General features: G+C 39.7%; 1 protein-coding gene across 1 annotated transcript in view; it reads right to left on the reverse strand.

Moving 5' to 3' along the window:
- Nucleotides 1–27,400, reverse strand: part of LOC135699244 (uncharacterized) — a 48,645-nt gene that overhangs the window by 12,697 nt on the left and 8,548 nt on the right. The window lies entirely within an intron of this gene.

Below are 27,400 nucleotides of genomic sequence, written 5' to 3' on the forward strand. Positions count from 1 at the left end.
TAGTGTAAATTAAGGTTAGTTTAAAATGAGCAGCAGGGTAGAAGATATCAAGAATGGCATACTCATGGCACGTACTACATAACTTGATACTAATACAATTTTTACAGAACATTTGACCGACTACCTACGAAGGGTGTGAATAGGCCTAGGGCTATAAATACATATTTTAATATAATAATGAATAACTACTGCTCACAACTAGGCTCACTATTCATTACTAAGTAATAATAGGAATATTTAATCAATATCACCAAGCTCTCAATTTGTGTTCATAATTTCACAGCCAAATAAAAATCAACCCGTAGACGATCCTTTCTCTTAACATATAAATTATTGTAAAATAGCAGAGCAGTGATTATTCTTGCTTTGGCAACCTAACCTGAGGATGCACTGCTAATGCATTAGTCAGTTTCGTACTCTCAGGAACTCCATATGACAACCACAGACATGGCAAAATAATTTAAGTTTAATTATCATTAACATTTTATTCTCTCAGTGAGTTCACATTACAACGAGAAATTGCAAGTTGAATATGTGTTTATTTTCATTTTCGGATTACTTTTAAAAATGTTTGAGCAGAACAATTTTCTCCTGCAAACTCTCGGCTTCTTTTTGAGCATCTTGAGTTTTCGGAATCGAGAGCTTTTTTCATACGACGATCCTTGTCTACATGGAAAGCGAATGCGATTTTGCGAACTCGCTGAATAAGTTTATTCAAAATTTGTAAGTTTTCCAACCCGCCTGCATGAGTAACACCATCATAGATCTGACGTCGCGCTACGACTGAAGGCCCAAACGCAATGTGTTTTCAAAAAGATATTCTGCATTTACCGAAAAACCTCTCTCTGCATTGGCGTTGCCATGCGATAAGCAGCAAATCATTTTCACAACCAACAATAGTTCTGAATACGTCGACCAATGATCTTTGCCAAAAAAGTCCAGTCGTTCCTTTTTGCGATCTTATTGATCAAATGCGCATTTACCTGTGCAATATTGTTCAGATGATCAATATTAATGAACCTTTCCAAAATGCCTCTAACCATTCGAGACATCGCATTGCACAAAAAAGACACCATAGGGTTGTCCATCTGAAATTCGCATTGAAATGGCTCAACTTCGACACCAACTGATTTAAAGAAAGCTAGCTTAATACCACGTTCAGACAACTACAGAGTTATAAGAGCAACCGTAACGGTCGTTGTCATTTGCGCGACTATTTTAACAGCGTACAGCGCTCTCATTTTAGTTTAGTCACTCTTCTCCACACCGGTCGCTGCTATCGCGGTTATCAATTTACTCGCCGTAGTCCGTACCGGTAGTGAGCATTTTGACATGTCTACGAATAGCAACCTTTCTCCCGCGCTGCTATCGCGCTGCTAAATTTGGTAACGCGCTTCTCACCGAGAAGCCGACTGCTATTTTAGTTACTCGTATCGCAACCCCCGATACGGTAGCTGCGCTATGATGAGGGCTGCTAAAATGAGTTTAGCAGCGTACCGTTACGGTTGCTCTAACATGTTAACCACCATCAAGATAGGGCTTTTCTCGATATTTTCATTCACACTTTGAACTTTTAAGATTCACAGTGGATTAATCTTCAGTAAGAAATAAATTTAGAAAAATAAATTTTTTTTTTTGGTTTCTGAAGACCACTGTCTTTCTGCAACGTTTCCGAATTTTTTCTGAATTTATGGAACTTTTGTGCTCCCGAAATTTTCATGGAATTAGAACGAAATAATTAATATATTTCTATGATTTCCACTGAAGTTCTCAAGATTTTTCTGAAGTTCATAAAACTTCCCTTAAATTATCGACACTAATTTAAAACTTCTTCAATAGTCTAGACTTTCTTGGTGTTCAAACGATTACTGAATTTCTTTAAAGTTATCTAGACTACCCTGAATTTATCAGTTTTTTTAAGAACCCTTAAATTTACTGAAATTAATTAATTTGCCTTGTAGTTTTGACAATATTCCTTAAGTATTATAACCATTATTAACACTCGCTTTTCCCTGAACTTATCCATGCTTACCTGAAGTTCTCTAAATTTGTTTAATAATCCAGCAAATTTTCTGATACACATTCATAATTCCCTGACGTTTCTAACGTTTTAGGATCAATCATAGAATTCTTGGAATACCCTATAATTCCACGGAACTCCTTGTAAGTTGCTGCAAATTTGCTGAAGTTAATGGGATTATTCTGAAGCTATCTGATCATCCTCGAAGTACTCGGAACTTCGCTGAATATCATTAAACTATCTAGAAGTATCTAAATTTAGTTCTCTGGAATTTCTAGAATATATCACTGCTTGCTGAAAGTTCTTGTTTTTTTTTAATGGAACTTCGTTTATGTTCTCTAACCAACTAAGCTAAATTTTCACATTTTTTAATTTCTTGAAATCTCCATGATATAACAACCTTAAAATATTCTCACGTTTTCCGGATGTTCATAAAATTTCCAGGAATTCTCTCGGAGCTTTGCTGAAGTTTTCGAAATTCACTGAGTTTCTCGAAACTTTTTTAAGGTTTCTAATGTTTCCTTGAAATTACTTGATTACCTTTGATTATCTGATCTGTCTTGATGTTCTCGAAGCTTGAACTTTTTACATGGAATACGAAGCTTCAAGACATTGAATATTTTTAGACTTTGGACATACTTACTTGGAAAACTGAGGTAATTTTATCCAGAAAAATGAATAGACATCCATACATAGAGAAAGACGATTAAACGTCACAACGTAAAGAATAATCAATCTTGAAATAAATTTACGCTAAAAAAGTTGAAAATAGTTACTTATTACAAGAAAAAGTGAGTTTAGTGACTTGGCCTTAAAAAAAGAGACTTTTTAGTAGCTGACTTGAAAAAAGTGACCAAGTCACTAAAAAGTGACTCGCTACCAGCCCTGCCTCTGAACAGCAGCACTATTTTCCAACCATCGGTGAGCGCAAAACTTTAACGGGAATATGGTAGATCCAGAATACATCGTGATAAACGCTCGTCTTGCTGGTACATCTTTGAAGATATTGTAGATACCACGCAAATATTGGACAACATCCCAACTGATAATGCGAACACTATCCTTGAATGCATTATGCAAAATAAACAGCCCACAGCTTCCCAGATCTATCAGCTTCTCGCCACCTTTTTTTTCCTCTAGCTTCAATTGGATACTTGCAGCAACCGGCAAGGGCGTCCATAAACGCAGCGAGTAGATCTGATGCCCGGGATCTTCCCAAAAACATTGCCGTCATGCACTGATAAAATTTCAAATATTGTTTTTATGAGTTCCACACATGATTTTTTGCAATGTGATCAACATAATTTTTTTTTTCCCTGACCTACACTAAAATTCCCTGACATTCCCTGACTTTCCAGATCATAAATAGAATTCCCTGACATTCCAGAAAAATGGGCCCTCTAATTTTTATTATATTTTTATTTCGTTCATTTGATCATTAACTCTACATGTCGGCCAAATTTTATAGCATTCTGAGAACCTTCGACACATTTTGCCAAATAATAAAAAAAAAAATCCCCTGTACAGAAAACGGGTTCTGAGTTTAGAAAAGGATTCGAGATAGAAATCAAATTCCGATTTATTTTACGAACGCATTTCTTCTGAACATTAACATTAATAACTCATGATTATCAGTCACACACGCACAGCAAGACGCTAGAGAAATCAAGACTCAAGGGCTTGACCGTTAGTTTTGCGGAATCCTACCTCTCATTGGCTGAATTCCAGTTTGACATATCCTCAAATGACATTAGCATATGAAAATTTATACAACCTTACATTAAATTCCAGCAGGCCAACATAATAGACATCTAGTCCTCATCAAACCATAACAAAATCCAACTGTCACGACCATCAATCAAATTGAAAAAAGTCTCCTAACGTCTTCTCCCCCACCCAATAAAAATGCCAACCGTTGCGTGATTAGTAGCTACAAAAAGGCCAAATCAGAACTTTAGAAAGCAAGGTGATGCTAATAAAGCAATTTTTAATACTTCCAAAACTGAATGGAAAGCGTTCGTAAAAAATAATAATAATGCATTTAACAAGAAGCAACCAAATGACAGCAATAATGTTGTCTGATTTTGATTACTATCGCTTTATGATTTCACTTCATTTGAATCTTCCTCATTTTGACTCCCACAAAGGATGGCTAAATGTTCCACTTGGATTGAATGTCAAAGCAGTTTGACGCCGATCGGGATATAAGAAGAAGGATCGAGAATATTAAAAAATCCGGTCCCGGTTTGCTGTGGGACTGCGTCGTGACGAAATATAAGTATTAAACCAAGGACGGTGCCATATACCACGAGGTCGTAAAAATGTTATCTGACAGTTTGAATGCACATTTGATCAACATTCGGGTAGATATGTGTCCCTGGAGTTTGTATTGCTTCTTTGGCTTATAGGTACGTCCAAGCGAAACTATTCTTAAAGCTGTGTACCATTTTCTAGATGTGTTATGTTGAGTGGCAAAAGACCGTAAGGACGTCACCGGTGCCGTTATTGATCTATAAATAGATGGAATTAAAAAGTTCGTTCATTGGGGTGGGTCAACTTCACAACCCTCTGTTCCACACTGCTTTTTCAATGTGTATTTAAGGTGATTCCTTGTAGAGTCCACAAATGGCCGCCACGTTGCTTATACATGCACTTCCACTTTTCAATTACACAGATATCGGAAATCGGTGCTCGATTTCAACAAAAATTGCTACTTCATGTATGCTGAAGTTCAACAAACGTGGAGTAACAATTTGAATTTTGCACGTGTCGTAGAAGCTGATATTTGTGCACTTAAAGATTCTAAGTGGTTCCGAGAATAAGGATGTCGCAGTAATTCACCTTAAGTTCCCAACAACTGTGCAAAATTTGAACGAATTTGGTTATAATCTCGATTTGTATGGGAAAAAGATTTGCTTACCAAAAATGCACAAATTTCGCCGAATCTCGAGCTAAGATTGAGAATACTATACAAAACAACTTTGTACAAGACCTCAAATCAATTTTATCTTTGTAGAAAAAGTTCCTAATCTTTCACTTTAGACCAAGTGTTCCATACGTTCCTCCAAACTCATACGAGGTGGGGTAAAAAGTAACCTCCTTGACCGCCTGAATGCGCTGCTACTGCAAAAAAGTAATAGGGTCTGTGCCTAGGGGCACGAATGGAAGCTTGACGTAGGACCGCTAGTGGACGGAATAAATGTGAAGAGCATTTAGTTCTTTTAATTGATCAATTATCTATTATCTCAACTCTTTCCGTTTTTGAATTGTAGGCGTACCAAATTTGAAGTAATTTTTTTCAAAGAGAAAGTTGATTAAGAGAATCAATCAAAATCACTTGCACACCTGCTTCCAAGTTTGGTTACAAGATTACAACTCTGGAGAGCATTTTGTGTGGTCGTTGGGAGCTTGTGGATCGGAATATGGACAAACAAGCATAGATAAATTCTATTCCAACTCTTTACTGATGTAAGCTTGATGGCCCTGAAAAGGGCCGTTTTATTGAAGAGGACATCCATGGCCACTTACGCTTGGCGTGTTTAGTGTAGGTGACAGCACCACGGACCTCATTTTCCAAGAACACCTTCAGCACATCTCGTAGATCAGACCGGAGATACGTTTGACACCCCCACGGCAAGCCAGACGACCGATGGCGGTTATCTGGAAGAACTTTGCGATGACGCTTGGCGCCTCCCTTACCAGACCTTTTCCTCCTTTGCCACGACCAGTCAATTGTTGCTTGTTAGGTGTGAAGGAGTGGACTAGCCACCACTAGAGCCACCACCTTCCTACTGCTGCTATTGCTGTTCACCACGCCGTCCGAAGCGAAAATGAGCTAATGCCTTTTTTTGACTTTAAATGATCTTTATTTCTTGTGTTTGTGTAGTTTACATGAATGAATTTGAGATTTTAATTGTTATTTACAGTTCCTAGTCCTATCAGGCCTGTTTTTAAAGTATGACCACCTTGGTGGGATTGGTTTGATTTGAATTGGAAAAAGGAGACTACTTATAACTACTATTTACAACTACAACTAACCTACTACTACTGATAAATTACATTTTTGTGCAAATTTAGTTTTAATTTCGTTAATTCTGGAATCTATTTTGGCAATGCCTGCCTCTTCGTGTAAATTTGTTATTCTAGTGTCGAAAGGACGATCATGTACTATCCTCAGCACTCTATTCTGAGCGACCTGAATTTTGTTCCTGTGAGTCTGTGCACATGATTCCCAAACCGGAGCTGCGTAGAGGATCGCAGGTGCTATTATTTGTTTGTAGACAGCCAGTTTGTTCACTCTTGAGAGGCGGGATCTACGGCAAATCAGCGGATACAGACTCCTAACCAAGGCAGAACTTTTGACAACAGTTTTCTCTACATGCGAACGGAAGAGGAGTTTTTCATCGAACAACATTCCGATATAGGTTACTTCGGCGGACCACTCAACCCTTGTGCCATCCATGATTACAGTACAAGAGGGAGCTGGTTTTGTTAGCCGATGGAGGAACAATATTGTTTGGGTTTTGGAAGCATTGATTTTAATTTTCCACGTGGGGACATAATCAGCAAAGGCGTCAAGGCATCGTTGGAGCTTGTTTATTATTTCGCGAGGCATCCTACCCTTGACGGTTATTGCGGTATCATCTGCGAACAGGAAGAACACGCAACCGTCTCCGAGGGGAGGAATGTCTGAAGTGTAGATGCTGTAATGCAAGGGGCCCAACAGACTTCCTTGCGGAACTCCTGCTGGGACGGAGAACGTGTTTGAATGGCAGCCATTCAACGATACCTTAAACGACCTTTGCTGAAGGTAGTTACGGGTGATTTTACCAAGATACAAAGGAAAGTTGAAGTTACAAAGCTTGTATAAAAGCCCATTGTGCCAGACATTGTCAAACGCTTTCTCAACGTCTAACTATGCCATGGCTGTGGACTTGGATACAGCCTTGTTACTTCGGATGTTATTCATCACCCGTACTAGCTGATGATTTGTGGAGTGCCCCTTCCTGAACCCGAACTGTTTCGTTAGGAGAATGTTTTGCTCCTCGACAAACTTGAGCAAACGATTGAGAATGAGTTTCTCGAACAATTTGCTCAGCGCTGAAAGGAGGCTGATTGGTCTGTAGCTTGAAGCTAGCGTTGGGTCCTTCCCGGGTTTGCGGATAGGTATGATTTTCGCTGTCTTCCAGATACTTGGAAAGTAGTGCAGTTCCAAGCATCTGTTGAAGACAGCAGCCAGCAGAGAGTGAACCTTCATGCTGAGATTTTTCAACACTAGGTTGAATATTCCGTCAAACCCGGGGCCTTCATGTTTTTGGTGCATTTCAGCGCTGAGCAAATCTGTTCCACTGTGATTCTATCCTCCGGAGGAATGGCACAAGGGGAGGAATCAAGGTTGAGTACGCATTGCTCAACCTGAACTTCGAGCGGACTTTGGATGTTGGAGCCAAGCAAGTGCGATTTGGCAATATGCTCACCAATCGCATTTGCTTTCTCCTGAGGGGGGATTATGAGCCGATCGTCATCATTTTCATCTTTGAGTGGTGGAATGGATTTAGGGTGCGTCTTTAAGACCTTGACAACTTTCCAGAATGGTCTGGAGCGGTCGTCCAGATTCTGGACAAGCCGCCCGAAACATTCGTTCCAGAGTGAGACCATTCTGGAAGCAACCCAACCAACATTGAAAGCTGAATTAGAACTTGTTTATGCAAAATTTAGCTTCTTCAGCTATTTTTTAGCTTATTCAGCTTTTAATCAGTTCAAATTGTTTGTTTGGAATCTCCTTGTTCAGATCGGCCATTTCACGTTTCCTCGCTAGATCTCCAGTCCTCTGAAACTGGTGTCAACGAACATTTCTCAGGCGAATTAAGAGTTGGGTGTGGGAATCAATGGCAATAAACTTACCCCTCACAGGAACTCGTCGGACGCACGCCTCTTCAGCAACGGTTATGGCTTGGTGGAGTCCCTCCAACGCTCGGTCGATGTCCTCCACGGAGTCAAGCGGCGGGTTGTCGATGATGTGCCTGTCTGCCACGCGTTCAAACTGGGCCCAGTTTACGCGATGATAGTCCTTACGCAGGCTTGAAGCAGGAGCCACGTTGCAGCCCAATTCAGCCACCACCGGTTGGTGGTCGGAGCTGAGTTCGTTCAAGGCTACCGGCTTGGACAAGCCGATATTTGTCAGGAACAGGTCTAGCGTCGATGGGTTGCCCGCCGGTGAGATAAATGTTGGCTCATCCGAAAATCAAACGGAGTACAGCCCATGCTGTGAGTGGTCGAACAGCAGACGACCGTTCTGGTTCTGCCTGTAGTTCCACCAGACCTCATAGCGAGCGTTAAGATCTCTTCCTACTACGAAACGGGAACCGTTACGGGTGATGGTGGACAGGTCCTTTTTGAATTTAGCCGCTAGTCCACTGCTGGCGGCACACTGTGGAGGGCAGTAGACGGCGATAAACTGGACGTATCCAGTCGACGACTCCACCTCCACACCAAGGGCCTCGATGATAGAGGTGCGGATATGGGACAGAGTGTGGTATTTTATTCCTTTCTTGACGACGACCGCAACACCACCCCCCTGGAGCTGGTACGATCAAGCCGGATAGTGTTGTGGCCAGGCAACCAGAAGCTGTCGCCGGACTTTAGATGGGTCTCGGTTAAAAGGCCCACGTCGATGCTGTGCTTGCCGAGGGGGGCGACTCTATCTACGATGCAGGAAAAATTGTGTTTTGCTGTGGTTAGCTGCGCGCACGCTGAGTAGATATGAAGAAGATTGATGACGATTTTGAAGATTTCCTGCAAAAAGATGATGCGCGATGCAAGTAGATACAAGAAATCAAAGAAGATTTTTCGAAGTTTGATTCGCTAGTGTGAGATTTGTAGAGCATCTAGAATTGAGATTTAGATGTGTCGCCCCCCTCGGTGCTTGCGGAGGAAGTCGGCAAGCTCAATCTCTTTTGCTCTTACAGAGCAAGCATTCCAGGTGACGATAGTTAGCGGTTTAGACGCCATACTGGATGATGAACTTACCGAGCACTTGGATCTGATCGGGCTTATTGCGGCACTTACGAAGAGCACCGGACATGTTGACGAAAATTTCCATCAATTCGTCCGCTGAGAACAGATCGGGGTTGTTGTTTTGCGCTGTTGGTTGTCTCCAGAATCCAGGGGGGATGGAGAGCTTTGACCAGTGGAATCACCGGAAGCTTCTTGAGGGATGGCGGGTTGCACCCGCGAATTCGCTTGTCTCCATCCGCAGGGCAGTCAGAAGTGGCGTGTTCGTGAGCGCAGTTGCTGCAGCGTGGCTTGATGTTGCAGTTGCGGATACCGTGTCCAAAATTGAGGCACCGCTGGCACTGCGTTACGTCACGATGGCCGCCACGGTATGGCTCCCATCGTACGATGATGGATGGCTTGCAGCGCATAGAGTGTCACCGTCCCTTTCTGGAAGTGCACCAGGAAAAGACAATCCGGGTACGTCTTCACGTTTTCGTCTCTCCTTGTCATTCGGAAGACAGCGATTGGGGCTAGCTTGTACCGGTTGATTTCAGCTTCGACCATCTTGGGGTCGAAGTTTGGTAGACCCCTGATGACTACCTTGAAGGGCTTCTCACCGGGGATGTCGTGCGTGAAGAATTCCGCCTTGGTATCCTTCAGATATTTCACGGCCACTTCGTACTCCGCTTTTGTTCGGAGCATCACCTTGGTGCCGATCCTGCCGAGCTTAAACTCAGCTGCAACGCCCAGCGATGAGAGATCGCCAATCAGCGTGTTGAGTGGGACTTGCTTCACCACCAGTGGAGGAAGCTTCATTTTTGCTGCACTCGGGCTGGCAGCAGTTTCGTTGTCGACGGCGTCGCCGAAATCACTAATGACGCTGACGTTCGTCGAGGTGGCATCGTCCCGTCCACTCGCACCATCGGACTGGCCTTGATTTTTCTTCCTCTTCTTAGACCGCTTCACCGTGGCTGAGGTGGAATTCCCTACATCGGTGGGAAGAGTAGCGTACCTATTCGAAATAAGTACACTCAAGCTACCCTCACCGGTGTTCTTCTTCTCCGTTTTCTCTCGGAGCCTGCTCCGGGAGCGCTGTCTTCCCATCACACGAAGCGACCGACACTACTGACGACGCGATTAAACTGCGAATGTTTGGAACAAACTAGAAACTTTAGAACAACTCGACAGAGCGAGCAAAGACCGAACTGTACTGCTTGACGTTCAAGCAGAGAATCCATGAGCTAATGCCATACAGCAGCGCTCTTTTATATCTTTTCAGGTTGAAGCAGAATGATGTGCAACCAAGTGGTATAAAAGCTACAAAGACTCCTCCCATTATGAGTAGTTTGCTATCAAGTAGCGACACTGGCTCTTTTCCTTTTGCGTACACGGCGAATGAGAACGACCCAAATTTGAGTTTAGTTCACCCATAATCGCTAAAAATGCAGGAACTCAGCGATGAGTAAATTTGTCTCGTGGAAAACCTAAAAAATCTGCCAGAAAATGAGGAAATTGACGAAAGTTTTATTCAGTCTCGTAATAGTACCAACAGACTGAGAGAATCCAATCTTTACTTTTCTCGAATTCAGGAATTTTCCCTAAAAAATCCTGGAAAAACCTGGGAAAACATGAGGCAAATTTACTCATCGCTGAGTTCCTGCACCTTATTTCTTATTTCTGAGATAACTAAACTCAAATTTGGGTCAACCTCACTCGCCGTGATATCACCTTGAAAGATATCGGCGCCGGTGGTTAGCGTGCTTACCTCTCACCCCAGCAGGCCTGGGTTCAATCTCATGTTCTAAGGCATAACATCTCTGATCACGCCTTCCTTCGGGAAGTAAAGCCGTTGGTCCCGGGTTGAGTTTATGGGTCGATTGGTAGGGTTCAGGTGTGGGAGCTGCCTCCCTGGCGTCGGTAGCATTTGAGCTCAGTACGGAAAACAAATCTCGCGTCACTTTTCAATAGGTCCTATCTACATTGATCGATTCTCTTCATCGACAATTTCTTTCGTAAATAACTCGGCTTCACAAATGTTTCCTGCCGTCTTCGTCGAATTAGATGCTAGATTCTTGCTTCTTCCATCGAAAATATCCGGCCGTAGCGATTCAAAATTGATCAAAATAATGTGTACCCCTGCTTCCAGTTTGATTACATGAGCATTTTGTGTGGTCGTTGGTTCTGAATATGGACAAACAGGCAGATTAATTCTATTCCTACTCTTTACTGTAATAAGCTTGGTGGCCCTGAAAAGAGCCGTTTTGTTGCCAAAGTTGGTGATGATTTAACCTCCGAAACCAAACAGAGTGCGTCTCTGTCACTTCAAAACGTAGATGACATCCATGGCCGCTTACGCTTGGCGTGTTTAGTGTAGGTGACAGCATCACGGATCTCATTTTTCAGGAACACCTTCAGCACACCTCGTAAATCAGACCGGAGATACGTCAGACACCGCCACGGCGAGCCAGATGACGGATGGTGGTTATCTCGAAGAATTTGCGTTTGGTTCTGAATATGGCGATGAGTGTGCTAAATATTACGCAATTCCATCCTCCCTATTCGCACGCGCCCGAGGATCGGAGGCGAATGCCACTTTGACTTGTTTCGTCTACTTACTACACTCTGACGACTGTGCTGGGGAAGCAGCATATGCATGAAGGTAATTGGTGGATTTGTTAGTTAATTAAACGCTTTTGGACAATGCTGGACATTTACCAGTTTTTCAATAGTTTCTTGTTAAAAATCAACATTCGGCATTTTAATCGATGCGTAGCCATTTTTCTGATCGATTGGTGATAAAATTATTGAAATGGGACCAGGGGCAGCTGAGTTATTAACGTTCAAAATCTTTCTTAATTTGTTACATGTTCCATTTTCGGTTTTCACAAAGTATACCCCCATATAGAAATCAAAGACGTAGTCCCACGTCAAAATAAAAAGTATGAACTCAAAGTTGATTTTATGATTTTATTGTCTGGCCTGGTCCCACTGTGCATGGCTAAGACAACAGCAACAGTAAGTCAACCCGACAACGGTTGGTAGCAGGAGCAGTGTTAGGCAGTACATAAGATAATAATTAGAAGAAAGCAGTTTCTCAGAGAATGTAAGCACTTTTGTGTTTCACACATGAACAAATTGAGGGAATAAATCATTCTAGTTCAGACAATTCGAAACTTAACTTGCATAGGGGAAATGGCTCTAATGTTGGCCTATGGCCTATCAATTTTCTCTAGATAAACGCGTCATTGGGACGGTACTTATGGATATTTTTGGTCACTATTGAAAGTTTAGTCGATTGCTGAAATTATGTATGGGCCCAAATTAGAGACATTTAGGCCGACATTACATCCATTTACCCTGTATGCAAATTTCTGTATGGGTACTTTCATTACTTACAACCTGACTGAGTAATTCATTGCGTCCAAAAACACATTGAAATGCCATTGGATTTTCTTCGTCATATGGAGGAAGGTAGAAAAAGTAATTCGGTAACAGCGCTTCCCGAACAGGAGAAAATAACTAATGAATACCTAATTCTGCCCTGATACCAAAATTTGGTATTGACCAAGAGGTAAAATACCATCGAAAAATATCAAAAAAATGGCATGCAATATTCTTTTTAAATAACAAAAAATGATATTTGGACACCAAAAGAATACCTGTGTGGTATTGTTTTGGTGTTGCATTATTATAATTTGGTTTTGGAATGGTATTGTGGGAACATTATTTTGGTATTATTTTTTGGTATCGGTATCGGTATCGAAATATTCATTAATGCTCGGGTTCTCTTGTTTTTGAGAACAATGGGTGTCAAATTTCTTTATTATGGAGAATCGCTCGTCCCTACAACGTCGGAACATAGATTTTCCCATACATCTACGCAAATAAAACCATTAAAAATATTTAAAACTCAAGTAAGCCCTTGGGCCATAAACTGGACCACTATTGCCATAACTGGCGCACATACCCCAGTATGTTCAATTAATTAGAAAATACCAAATACAAGCATCGAAAACCTGACTCATAACACATAATTGCAAAATTAATCAAACCAGACACATTCGCTACGGCACACGATCAAAATATTAATATTTCAAACATTATTGCTTGACAAATTGATCCAGCGTCCAATTAAACATCCATTTGTGCGCATAAATTTTCACGAGCTCCTAGACTAAACAGTCGTGCTACGAGGAGCTTTAGAGTGGTGCTCACGGTTCACGCGTTCGAACTAAAAGAACTTGATCGACCAGATTTTACAGCACAACGCGACCTTGCTTCCGAATTCTATTCCGCGACAAGGTCTGCCTTTACGCGTGATTAATGCTGTCAACGCTTTTTTAAATCAACTCCTGCTTTGTTTACTTGTCCTCTCCACCGTTGAAGGCTTTTGAAGAATGTAAACAAATCTTTTCGTATATCAATGCTCTTAGCTTTTATCAGCTGCGCCGACGTCGATGTCGATTTCTATTCAGTCCATGCGATTATTTGAGCCAGAAAGCAAGCTTCGCTGAAAACGGCGGTTATTTAGAATTTCATTCAAATCCGGGTTGGCGTGTTCCAAAATAATAACCCAGTTGGAGACAACGGCTCTGAAGAAATATTTCTCCCCAAAAGATAAAAGCTTGCAGAAGAATTTTTACCTAAAAACTGGTTTGAATCAGGCTTTTTGCATCTGGATATTATGCTAATTTTGCACTCCATCCAGAATTTTTTCGGTTTATAAGCCAATAAAGGAAAAAAATCCAGTCTATCTCGAGTGATTGTATGAAGTAGTGTCTGGTCACGCCATTCCGAGAAAGTCTGCTTCTACCGAACTATGAAATGGATATAAATCAGAATGACAAAATTCTAATCCGTCTGTCGTCCAAGAGGTGATTCAGTGCTATTGACCGAGAAGTTGGGGTTGGTAGTCCAAATAAAGTTTCAATGCCCCTTGACATTTTATTTGGGATATGTTTCCCCGATCGGCGATCACCACCACATAAAATCTTCATCATCTTGCAGGCAGAAAAAAAAATAACCTTTCATTTCATACCAGCTCAAATTGATGCATCAAGTGAGGTCATCTTTGCAAATGTCATTTCAATTCTTTTTTTTGCGGAAGCGAGGATGTCTGCAGTTCTAAAAACACACACTAAAAAAATATTAAAATCAAAATATATTAAAAGTTATGCCAAATCTCTACTCAAATTGGATTATTCATCTGATAGTTGAGTAATTCAACACAGATTTGCAAATCGTTTCAGATCCATGTTTTTAGAATTTATTGTTATTTTACACAGTTGTTTGTTATTGTCCAACACGCCATTTTACATATTTGCCCTCCCCATGGACATGGATGTTGACGGTGATGTTTAATTTCTTTATATTTGCAACGATGATGATTTCCTATAGTGACACATATCACCTTCTTAATGCTTCAGTATGCCTCAAACGATTAATTCTCCGTTGTTAATAGAACTTCCTTGATGAAATCGGCTGCTTCATGCAGACTGAGCAATTCTGATTATAGTATCAGATTTGTTCTGTATACAGAGGAACTGGGAGGGCTTATTAGAAACTTCTCACCAATAAAGTTATGATCTTCTAGTAAATTTTGCATATAATTTTATTATTATTTTATTTTATTTAAGCATATTATTTTTGTTACAGTCAATTAACATTAGCATACGATACAAGAGATTTAATATTACTTGCTTGTTTTGCGTAAAATAATCAATATCTATTTTACTTGTAATTACCTTTGAAAGTTTTTTTCAAGTTTTTTCTTGTGATCTGAAAATTTTCCCAGTTTGGTTAGAAGTTTCGAAGCTAACGCATGTCCACAGGCCTAATAGAAAGATAGGTAGAAAAAGTGTATCATGAAGAATGGTTGCATGCAGGGTTGCTTTCACTCACTTGCTATAGATGAGTGATTTTCGGAGTTTTGAATTCGTTAGATGTTGTAATGGAGATTTGTGTTGTTGGATGCGGGAGGAGATTGCCCGCCCTCCAATCTCCTCCCGCATTTGACGAATAGAGCCTGTCAATTTCGCTTTCAGAGTGTCGCAGTCAGCGGTTTTATGATTCGTGAGCGCTCGCGATTCGTAGAACCGTTGATTGTGACTGCAAGTGGATTTGGCGGGTTTTGTGAGTCGGACGCTTGCTTTTTGGCCTCTTCTTGTGTCTAACATGTGCAGAGTATCATTATAGCGTCAAATGGTTTTGAGATTCCTGGTTGCGTGAAATATATTTGTGAGAATATCTTTTTGAGATTTTAGTAGTCACGTTTTTTTTCTAGTTTATATTTTATTTCTTTCATGTAATTATCGTAAATAATAGTTATTCAATAATAGATAGTTCATCCATATATTCGTACTTTGATACGAAGCGCTGTGGATTATGAGATGCTCGATGACCCTGGAAGGATCGATTTTGCTTACTGAGCAGAAAATCGTGGATTTAACCCCAAGCTCTTCCACAGCACAATAAATCGCCACCATCATTTGTATATTTGATATTGAACAATAACCTCGGAAACTATTTGCATATCAAGCGAAAACGTAGTCCTGTACTGTCGCGAAGCGTTATGGTTCTGAGATGCTCGTTGACCCTGGAGGGATCGTTTTTGCTTACTGAGCAGAAAATCATGGTTATAATCCGAAGCTCTCCGTCATGACTCTTAAAATTCATGATCACTAAACAAAATGAATATGTTCTTTCGATAGCCGGCTATCGATAGATTAAATAAACAACAAATAAACAATACATACTTTTGGTTGCATCACCAACTTGAGGTGAATCCTAACCGAATACCCTACCAAACCCTCCAACTCCATAGCACTTCCCAACAAACAATCGTCTATTGAAGAAACGACTTCTTGGCCATTTTATTCATTGCTTAATAGTACTTGTACTATTTTTAATAATAACTTCTGTTCAGGCTTTGTTCACACAAATCTGGAGAATTTATTCAACCACAACATTGAACTACTGGTGTTGTATGAAGTATGTCGAGAAGCTTTTATTCGACTTATATGAGTTGTAACAGAGTTTATACGATAATTTTTTTGATTATTCAGCGTTTATTAGACATCACTGCTTCCTTAAAACAGTGATGCTCTGTATACGCTTGATTCTCATGTGAAGTAACGTTTAATTAGACATAATTATACATTTATTAAACGATTATTCAACTGCGGGAAAATTAACCCGAAAATAAAAGGACAAGGGACAGGGACAAGGGAGGGGTGTGTGGTGTTTTCTTAAGTGTATTGTATTTCAATATTTCTGACGTGGCTCGCACCACACAGATATTAGAAAATTTATTAAATACTTATACATGCCGTTGTATGGGAATCGAACCATGTACCTTCCGATCACCAGCCGCTTGCCTTGTCATCTGAGCTATCCTAGAATTCATCATATGGGCAATTCAATAATCTATAAAAGCTTGCATGAAATTAAATACCTATCAGCACTCCCGATCGCAACTCTAGCTCCTTCAAGGCCCTGTGGGAATCGTTCATTAATTCATCGTTGTTTTAAATGAGACCAATGTTGCCTCTTCACATCTCCAAGTCGAAAGAAAGGATGCTCGGTTATATTTTAAACTAGATCAATGCATTCATTATCGTGAGTCATGTGATCGATGATTACTATTTAAATTAATTATGTTCTACACAAATAAAAAAAAAGGGTTGAGCTTGGGATTGAACTCACGACCTTCTAATTGGAAAGCGGAAACGGTAACCACTACTCTACTGATTTCGCCTTGTTGTAAGACTGAATCAGTGTTGTCGAATAATGAATCTAATACGTCGTTTATAAAGCATTTACAAATCATGTAATTACAACATGGACGCATAGTGGTATAAGAGCTATTATGCTGACTGTATTCACCTTTAATCAGCGATATTGTAAAGTAATGCAATGAAATCTAATAAAGGATCTGGAGAACATTTATTAGACGTCTAATAAAGCATGTTATTAAATCAATTGAAAACAGTCGAATTAAAATGTCAATGTATGCACAAATTTCACTTATTCAGTTTGTTATTAGATCGAACTTCTGGCGTTGAATTGGGAAGACATTTAACACTTTTACAGCTTTTAATAAGTAAATTAATCAGATCAGAGCAAACAGTGGAACAATGAGCTTTTTCAGCACATAATTCGACAACTCTTTTTATTCAGCATTGTACACTGTTATACAGCATTTATTCAATATATATGCTTATTTGTGACTTTGAATTGTTTGTTGGGTATATTATTCTATTTATGCGTATCATTTTTGCATAAGCCTTTTTTTTGTTTATCGTGTACAAAACTAGGGAACCAAATTTGTAAAATGGCACGTTGGACAATAACAAACAACTGTGCATAGTTTCAACATAATCGTAGAAGGTCGATCAAAAAGTTTAAAAAAATCGTCATTCGAAATGGAATTGCTGAGTTGAAAGTGCGAGTATGCGAATGATATTTAAAGAAGCTTTATTCAGCAAATGTATTATCGATGTACCATACCTTTGATTTCTGTTGTTAAATTGTTGAAAAAAAAATCAGTTTTATAAATAATTTAAAATAAAATTGCTTTTTCAACCATCCAGAATACCAAAACTCGAGCTGGACTACGAAGGTTTATGGTTATGGTCGCAAAAGGCCGTGCCCGGATGTTAACGAAACCACACTGCTGCGTAATGGATGACGAGACATATATGTGAAGGCGGACTTCAACCAAATTCCAGGAAACCTGTATGTGACTACCAAGGGTAAGTGTGATGTTCCCGAGATCCTCCGGACATAGAAGATGTCGAAGTTCGCCAAGAAGTTCTTAATTTGGCAAGCGATTTGTACTTGCGAAAAGCGGAGTACACCTTTCGTTACCGCAAGCACTATGAATGGATAGGTGTATTTGAAAGAGTGTCTCTAAAAGCGACTTCTCCCTCTCCTAAAAGCTCACGACGATCCGACGATCTGTTCGAATTGTTCGAGCCGTAGCTAAAATTCACCAACAAGCAACACGTATCAAATCCCAGCCGCTATAGATATTAGGCACTTGTTTAATTATTTATAGGTAGTATTTAATTAGATTAAGCTGAATGTTATAGAAATTCATTTGCCGGCGCCGGTGGTGTAGTGGTAAGCGTGACTGCTTTCTAACACCCCAATGGGTCTGGGTTCAATCCCAGCCGAGGTCGGTGGGATTTTTCTGAGGCATAAAAATCTCTGGTCACGTCTTCCTTCGGAAGGGAAGTAAAGCCGTTGGTCCCGGCCCATGTGTTTTGAATTGAATGGGTGCGATATCCTACGCAGGTGTGGAAGCTACCTTCCTGCACATTCGATTGCCGTCAATGGTTGGCAATCGATGTCCGTCGGTGATTGGCACTAGATTGCGGAACAGAGATCGACGTTAAATAAAGGAAAGAAGAATAAGAAGAAGAAGATAGAAATTCATTTGACTATCAACATTTCTATCGCTACCTTTCGTACGCGTTGTAGTTGTTTTTGTCTTATTATCAACTCATCAATGGTGACAGTACTCCAAAACTGTCACTCTGTCGTTTTTGGAGCGGCCACCGGGCGGCGTTCGATGCTGTCGGTTCGCAATGTATGCCAACGTTGAAGGTGAGCGCGCTGGCCTAATGGGATAGGCCAACAGGATGAGTGTTAGTTCCAGGATCATTTTAGTGTTAAGAGTTATATTAGTTTTGATCCGTATTCAGCCCTGCCTATTTGCAGCAATTGTGATTAGATTATGCGAAACTGCTACAACTACTGCTACTACTATGTTAGATGTATGACTTGTCAATTTTCGTTAGAGAAGAGAACTGTTTTTTAACGCAACGCAATGTTTAAATGAAGGTGTCTTTCAATAAACCCCTCAATCAATTTGATTTTTGAAAATTTGCTCAAAAGGGTTTAGTTGACACATCATACCTTATCGAAAACTAATGCACAGCAATCCTTATTCTTATTTCAAACCTATCTACATATTTTACACATCTTTTTTAAAACTTCCCTTATTCGTAAGCGTCTAATTGAAGATATGACTTTCGCTATTGACATTGCCTGTAATTAACAAATATACTAAATAGGAAGATTTATTATACAACTTTAAAGGCTAGTTGCCTCCCTAAGCGGACCCCGCGTCATATCTGTTATGTTAATTGACTTTCTGAATTTTCTTATTGAAGTTCATTTTGATGATTATTTAGTCCTTTAAATTTGTCGAACCTCTTAACGGAATCCCTTTATGAAGAGCTTTGAGTGAAATTCCGTTATAATTGCTTATCTTTTGACATATGTTTATTTAGTCTTATTTAATGATTTAATGATTCACGCTTATTTAGTCTCATTTAATGAATAATTGAAATCACTAATCTACCAATACAATTATAACCCATGCTTGTAAACTAAAATGTAACGTGTTTCTACTTTTGGCTTTGAAATATATTAATTATGGCCCTTATTACCGATGTCACTTCACGGTGAAGTGACAACTTATCACTCACGGTGAAGTGATTCCCATTGGATTTATAAGGCAACCACTTCACCGTGAGTGACAACTGGTCACTTCACTTCATTTTCACCGTGAAGTGACACCCGTAATAAGGGCCTATATCTTTGTTCATCCCAGGCAGGGATGGAAAATCATTTAGGCCTTATTACCGATATCACTTCACGGTGAAGTGACAACTTGTCACTCACGGTGAAGTGATTCCCATTTGATTTACACGGCAATCACTTCACCGTGAGTGACAGCTACTCACTTCACTTCGTTTTCACCGTGAAGTGACACCCATAATAAGGGCCTTCGTTTTCACCGTGGAGTGACACTCGTAATAAGGGTCTTACATTCATTTCGTGCATTCATTTACATTCATTTGCCTCTAACTTTTTTCATCAACAAAATTCCGTAAAATAGTATTTTAAGCTTTTATAGGCTTTTATGTAAGCTACATCTCTTGTAAACAACTCAAATCTGTATCTCTTATGCATGACGAATCAGAGCGATTAGAAACCACCATTGTTTTTCAGTGAATGTAAATTGCATTCACTGAAAAACAATAACGACCTTTATTACGGGTGTCACTTCACAATGAAAACGAAGGGGCTTATTACGGACGTCACTTCAAGTGATTCCCATTTGATTTGTACGGCAATCACGGATCTTATTATGAGTATCACTTCCTTATCACCATGTAGTGACATCCGTCATAAGGCCCGAAGTGAAGTGACCACCCAACAAACATTGAAAGCTGAATAAGAGCTTGTTCATGCAAAATTTAGCTTCTTCAGCTTCAGTTCAAATTTTTTGTTGGGCAGTTGTCACTCACGGTGAAGTGATTGCCGTGTAAATCAAATGGGAATCACTTCACCGTGAGTGATAAGTTGTCACTTCACCGTGAAGTGACATCGGTAACAAGGGCCAACATGTTCTGCCAGCTCTATTTCATGATGCATAAGAGATTCATGTTTTATTTATTAACAGTTTTATTTATTGCAGTTAATATTAAAAGCTACAAAAGCTTCATACATCATTTAACGGTATTCTGTTGATGAAAAAAGTTAGAGGCAAATGAATGTAAATGAATGTAAATGATTTTCCATCCCTGGTCCCAGCTGACACCTTCAAGTGACTAAAATGCTTATCCCAAATCAAAATGAAGCACATATAAGATTAGTTACAATACCATGTACACAAATGGTGTTTAACGTTGTTCCCAGAGTAATACTTCAATGAAAACAACAATGAAAGCTTGGGTGACCTCCAGAAACTTACCCGTCATAGGTCTAAATTCTTCATTATTGGTGATTTTAATGCAAAACACCGCTCATGGAATAATGCTCAAAGCAATTCCAATGGTAATATTCTGTTTGATGATTGTTCTGCAGGTTATTACACTATTCAATATCCAAACAGCCCAACATGCTTTTCTTCTGCAAGAAATCCCTCCACTATTGATTTGGTCTTAACTGATTCATGTCAACTTTGTAGCCAATTGGTTACCCATGCTGACTTCGGTTCTGATCACCTTCCAGTAACTTTTGAAATATCCCAAGAAATAATTTGTAATTCCAACAGCTCTACTTTCAATTACCATAGAGCTGATTGGGAGCAGTATCGAACATTTATGGAATATAACTTCGATCCAAACATTCCTTTGCAAACCAAAGATGAAATTAATTATGCTCTTGAATCTCTGACTACTTCTATAGTTGAAGCAAGAGCTGCCTCAGTACCAAAATGCGAGGTTAAATTCGATTCAATTATAATAGACGATGATCTTCAGCTCTTGATCCGTCTTAAAAATGTCCGTAGGAGACAATATCAAAGAACACGCGATCCTGCCATGAAAGTTATCTGGCGGGATTTGCAAAAACAAATTAAAAAGCGATTCTCTGCCCTGAGGAACAAAACTTTTGAAAATAATATTTCTAAATTAGACCCGAGTTCCAAACCCTTTTGGAAACTCACAAAAATTTTGAAAAAACCTCAAAAGCCTATTCCAGCGCTTAAAGAAGGTGGTAAAATTTTGATCACAAATTTGGAAAAAGCTCAGAAACTTGCTGAGCAATTCGAGAGTTCCCATAATTTCAGTTTGGGTCTTACTAGTCCTATTGAGAATCAGGTTGCTCGGGATTTTCTGAATATTTTCTCTCGGGAAAATATTTTTGATGATTCCTGGGGGACTGATTTGGACGAAGTAAGGTCTATAACTAAAAATTTTCAAAATATGAAAGCTCCAGGTGATGATGGAATTTTCTATATCCTCATCAAAAAACTCCCAGAGAGTACCTTGTCTTTCTTGGTAAAATTATTTAACAGATGTTTCCATTTGGCATACTTTCCTGATAAATGGAAAAATGCAAAAGTTGTTCCAATTTTGAAGCCGGATAAAAATCCAGCTGAAGCTTCTAGCTACCGTCCAATAAGTTTGCTTTCTTCAATAAATAACTTTTTGAAAAGATAATTTTGAATAGAATGATGCTTCACATCAATACGAACTCAATTTTTGCAGATGAGCAGTTTGGATTTCGCCATGGGCATTCAACTACTCATCAACTCTTAAGAGTTAACAATTTAATTCGTTCAAACAAATCTGAAGGCCACTCAACTGGAGTTGCTCTTCTAGACATAGAAAAAGCATTCGACAGTGTTTGGCATGAAGGTTTGATTGCTAAATTGAAAAAGTTTAATTTTCCACTTTATATTATGAAATTAGTTCAAAATTATTTAACTGACAGAACTCTTCAAGTAAATTATCAAAATTCCAAATCTAATCGACTACCTGTTAGGGCATGAGTTCCTCAGGGTAGCATTCTTGGGCCTATATTGTATAACATTTTCACTTCGGACCTCCCTGATTTGCCTCAGGGTTGCCACAAATCTTTGTTCGCTGATGACACAGGCATTTCCGCTAAAGGAAGAAGTCTTCGTGTTATTTGCAGCAGACTGCAGAAAAGTTTAGATATTTTCTCTTCTTATTTACAAAAATGGAAGATTTCTCCCAACGCTTCCAAAACTCAACTTATAATATTTCCACATAAGCCTAGAGCTTCCTTTTTGAAACCTAGTAGTAGTCACATAGTTACTATGAACGGAGTTCCAATTTCCTGGTCAAACCAAGTGAAATATCTTGGATTAATACTTGACCAAAAATTAACTCTTAAAGATCACATTGAGGGCATTCAAGCCAAATGTAACAAATATATAAAATGTTTGTATCCTCTTATAAACAGGAAATCCAAACTTTGCCTGACGAATAAACTTCTAATATTTAAACAAGTTTTTAGACCGGCCATGCTTTACGCTGTACCAATATGGTCTAGTTGCTGCACTACCAGGAAAAAAGCACTTCAAAGGATTCAGAACAAAATTCTGAAAATGATTTTGAAGTTGCCTCCCTGGTACAGTACAACCGAAGTACATAGAATTTCGAATGTTGAGACTTTAGCACAAATGTCCAACAAAATAATTAATAATTTCAGGCAAAAATCGTTGCAATCCTCAATTGCAACGATTAATTCCCTTTATACTTAGATAAGATTTAGTTTTAGTTTTTAGTTTTAAGATATCAATTGTTATACTGACATGCAGGTTAAAAACCTGTTTAAAATACTGAATTGCCAAGACATGAACAATGTAAAAACACTTAGATATATATCATAACAATTAAGGCTGGTACGTTACTGCAGTAACTGGAGCACCTAGGTTAAAATGAAATGTAATTTATTTTGAATTTGGAACAAATAAAGAGTTAAAAAAAAAAAAAAAAAAAAAAAAAAAACAATGAAAGCTTGTCACGCAAATAGAAGGATCGCTGTTGGGCACTTACTGAAATATGTCAATAGTATAATTCCCTTGTAAATCAAAATAAATCTATCTGCGTAAACATAAATAGAATAAGAGTGATTTGCGGCAAAACCCGCCAGTATCGCACCCAACGTCAGTGCCTATACGTAAGCGTACTACAACGCGACTCTCAAACAAAGGAGTAACAAGTGTGATACTATCACTGCTAGGCTAGATCTTTCGTTCTCTCATGGTTCATCAGAGAGGGCTTAGTAATCCCCGCCACTCTATCGCGACATGAGCCAGCAACGCCAGCCATAAACCTACCGTCTCCAAAACTCTATTATAAAGCATGAAATTAAGCCCGCCCACCAGCAACAAGGGGAGGGTTTTCATGGAGATGATTATTAAAAGCATTTTCAACAAGTTTGTAAAAAAAATATATTGAGTTGATAAGTAATACGCCCAAAAGAGCGGTGGCCCGTATGGTCTTCTTGTCCCCATACCCCCTACAAGCAAAACTTTGATTACTTTGTCGCTACTACTGGAGAAAAAGATAAAACTCGAATTCGAAACATAGGTATTTCTCGCAAAAGAAATACCCGAGTTACAGGAAGTATTTGCTTCACTCCAGGGTGCCGACGTACAAGATAATGCTGAAAAAGGAGTTTACACTTTTACACTAGCCATCGCCAAATTAGATTCCTATTTCGCTCCAAAGCAGCACGACACCTTTGAGAGTAATTTATTATAGACATTGAAACCAAATTCCGATGAAACTCTTGTCAAATTCCTGCTCCGCTGTCAAGAGCAAGCCGGCAAATGTGATGTTGGCAAGTCTGCCGAAGAAAGTATATTGATAAAGCTGGGTTTAGACAGGGCAAGTCAATTGATCAAGTCAGTTGAATTCACCTGACTTGAACGCGAATTGAACGTGTAAAGCTGGGTTAAGACTAGGCAAGTCAAATGATCAACTCAGTTGAATTCAATTGGCTTGAAAAGTTGAGACTGGTTCAACTTTTTTTCAATTCAAGTGAGTTGATCAAGTCAGCTGATCAACTGAGTTGATCATTTGACTTGCCTAGTCCAAACCCAGCTTAAGTGTAATCGATAAGGTTATTGTGTTTGCTCCAAGTGAAAGAACAACTGCTTCAGAAAGATACATTGCACATTGACAAGGTGACAAAAATTGTGAACTCATACGAGTCCGTTAAGCATCATCAGGCGATGAATTGTTCGACTAGCACTGGTCATTCCGAAACCGTTACGACTGGTCACGATTTGACTAGCAGCGTTAACAAGATCCGCAATCCGTGTACACGCGGTTGACGAAAAGGTCACTTTGGGAATTATGTTGATTGTCCAGCGAGGAGCAAGGAATGCAATAAATGCAAACCCATTGGTCATTTTGCTACGAAGCGGAAGTGCGAAGACACGTTTACAAGTAACAAACGTGTGAAGCCGGAACGTATTCGAGAAATTGAAACCCATTCTGGTAAACATAAGTGACGGTGACGAATTGCTTTGGGTGAAGGTCGTTACAGATGTTGGTAGATTCTGGATGCATTATCGATGATAAATCGTGGAGTTACTTGAAAACGAACGGGGTTAAAATATGGAACCAACAGGAAAAGTGTGACGAAGTACGGTGAGAAGGTAACACCGTTGACAGGGCTAGGATCTTTCGAGACATGCGCAGGGTGTCGACTCAAAGTCGAAAATAAAGTTCCCTGACTTTCCAGTCGGTTTTTAGAAAAATTCCAGTCCACAAAACTTCGTTATTTTAACCTAAGAAGCTACAACGTGATGTGCTTTATTATACCGTAGCGTAAATTAAGGTTAGTTTAAAATGAGCAGCAGGGTAAGCTTTCGAAAATATCAAGAATAGCATACTCATGACACTTACAACAGAACTTGATACTAATACAATTTTTACAGACTATATGACCGACTACCTACGAAGTATGTGAATAGACCTAGGGCTATAGATACATATTATAATATAATAATGAATAACTACTGCTCACAACTAGGCTCCCTATTCATTACTAAGTAAGGGGCACCACAAAAGATCAAATAATGGACGCAGTGGTTCAACTCCCCCCAACAAAAAAAAGTAATAATAGGAATATTTAATCAATGTCACCAAGCTCCCAATTTGTGTTCATAATTTCACAGCCAAATAAAAATCAACCCGTAGACGATCCTTTCTCTTTACATATATTTTTTTGTAAAATAACAGAGCAGTGATTATTCTTGCTTTAGCAACCGAGCCTGAGGATGCACTGCTCATGCATTAGTCAGTTTCGTACTCTCTGGAATTCCATATGACAACCGCAGACATGGTAAAATAATTTAAGTTTAATTATCATTAACATTTTATTCTCTCAGTGAGTTCACATTAAAAAGAGAAATTGCAAGTTGAATATGTGTTTATTTTCGGATTACTTTTAAAAATGTTTATCATTTGAGCAGAACAATTTTCTCCTGCGAACGACGATCCTTGTCTACATGGAAAGCGAATGCGATTTTTCGAACTCGCTGAATAAGTTCATTCAAAATTTGTAAGTTTTCGAACCCGCTTGCATGAGTAACACCATCATAGATCTGACGTCGCGCTACGACTGAAGGCCCAAACGCAATGTGGGCGGAAGCGGAACGGAAACGGTGTCACAAATGACATCAAGATGCCTAACCGCACTCAAATGTAGTTTTGCAGGAACCAAACAATCTCTCATTGACCAGTGACTCGAACACTTTAGATTCGACCCCGAGCAAGGTAATCCCACGGTAGTTTTCCACATTGCATTTGTCTCCTTTCTTGAAAACAGGGAACATAGTAGAGCATTTCCAAAGCGTGGGAAACTTACGCTGATGGAGCGATGGATTAAAAATCAGGGTCATCGGGGCGGCTAAGATATCACAGCATTTTTTCAGCACAGCAGATGGCATAACGCTCGGTCCGGGTGAAAAAGAAGATTTAGTTTTCCTTATCGTAGAGAGAACCATTTCAACATCCACAGTAAAAACATCCATGTTTACGACATCGGTTGGCACATCGCGGACTGCTAGATTGATTTCAGCTTGCGATGGTGAGTCGTTCGAGAAAACGCTCGAGAAGTGCCTTGCAAAAAGCCTGCATTTATCCTCAGTTGTCAATGCTACGTCGTTGCCCAGAAACACCTTCGACGGGAGACCAGTTTCCTTTCTTTTGGTATTTACGAACGACCAGAATCTCCTAGGATTGCTTCGCAGATTGTGTTCAGTGCGAATTACATACCGCTGGTAGAGAAGCTTGTTGTAGCGGCGATAGTTGTTACTGGCAATTGAAAAATTCCGTTTGGTCAAGAAGCAGAAATACAGTCGCGCAGAAAGCAATTATAGCGATCGACAGCTATGTCGATCTCCAGGTCATTCAACACGTTCCAGTCTATCTCTGACAAGGAACGTCGCAGCAAACGTAAATCAGTCTTCCGGAAGTTGAGACGATAGACAATCGAAGTTTCATCAAAGTGAAGTTGAGATCTATTTGCGATAGAAATATCCAAAGCAGGATGGAAGTTGTCAAGAGGAACGATGACATCAGGCGCCTCAGTAACGGTACAGTCAAGAAGTGCATTTTCACTAACGAACACCAAGTCTAGGAAATGAGAACTAGATTTATATATCTGCCTCAATCCATGAAAACCAGTACCGTCCACAAGCAAGCGGCTGGCCGGAGTAGTAACAGATGCTATTGGATCTGGATATGTAAATCCCTGACCTGAGTGCGACCAGATAAGCCCAGGTTGATTGAAATCACCGAGCATAAGAATCATATCCGAATAATTAGCCATAGAAGAAGCAAATTCTACAGCATCCATATGAAGTTGCATTATGCTACAGTCGAGACGTCGTTCAGGGGGAATGTACACCATTCAGATGGTCAATATTAATGAACCTTTCCATAACGCCTCTAACCATTTGAGACATTGTGTTGCACAAAAAAGGCACCTTAGGGTTGTCCATCTGAAATTCGCATTGAAATGGCTCAACTTCGACAGCAACTGATTTAAAGAAAGCTAGCTTAATACCACGTTCAGACTACAGAGTTATAACATGTT

This window comes from Ochlerotatus camptorhynchus, unplaced genomic scaffold (assembly GCF_037179485.1).
Source record: "Ochlerotatus camptorhynchus isolate MF236.1 unplaced genomic scaffold, CSIRO-AGI_Acam_v1.1 ptg000105l, whole genome shotgun sequence".
Classification (NCBI taxonomy): domain Eukaryota; kingdom Metazoa; phylum Arthropoda; class Insecta; order Diptera; family Culicidae; genus Ochlerotatus; species Ochlerotatus camptorhynchus.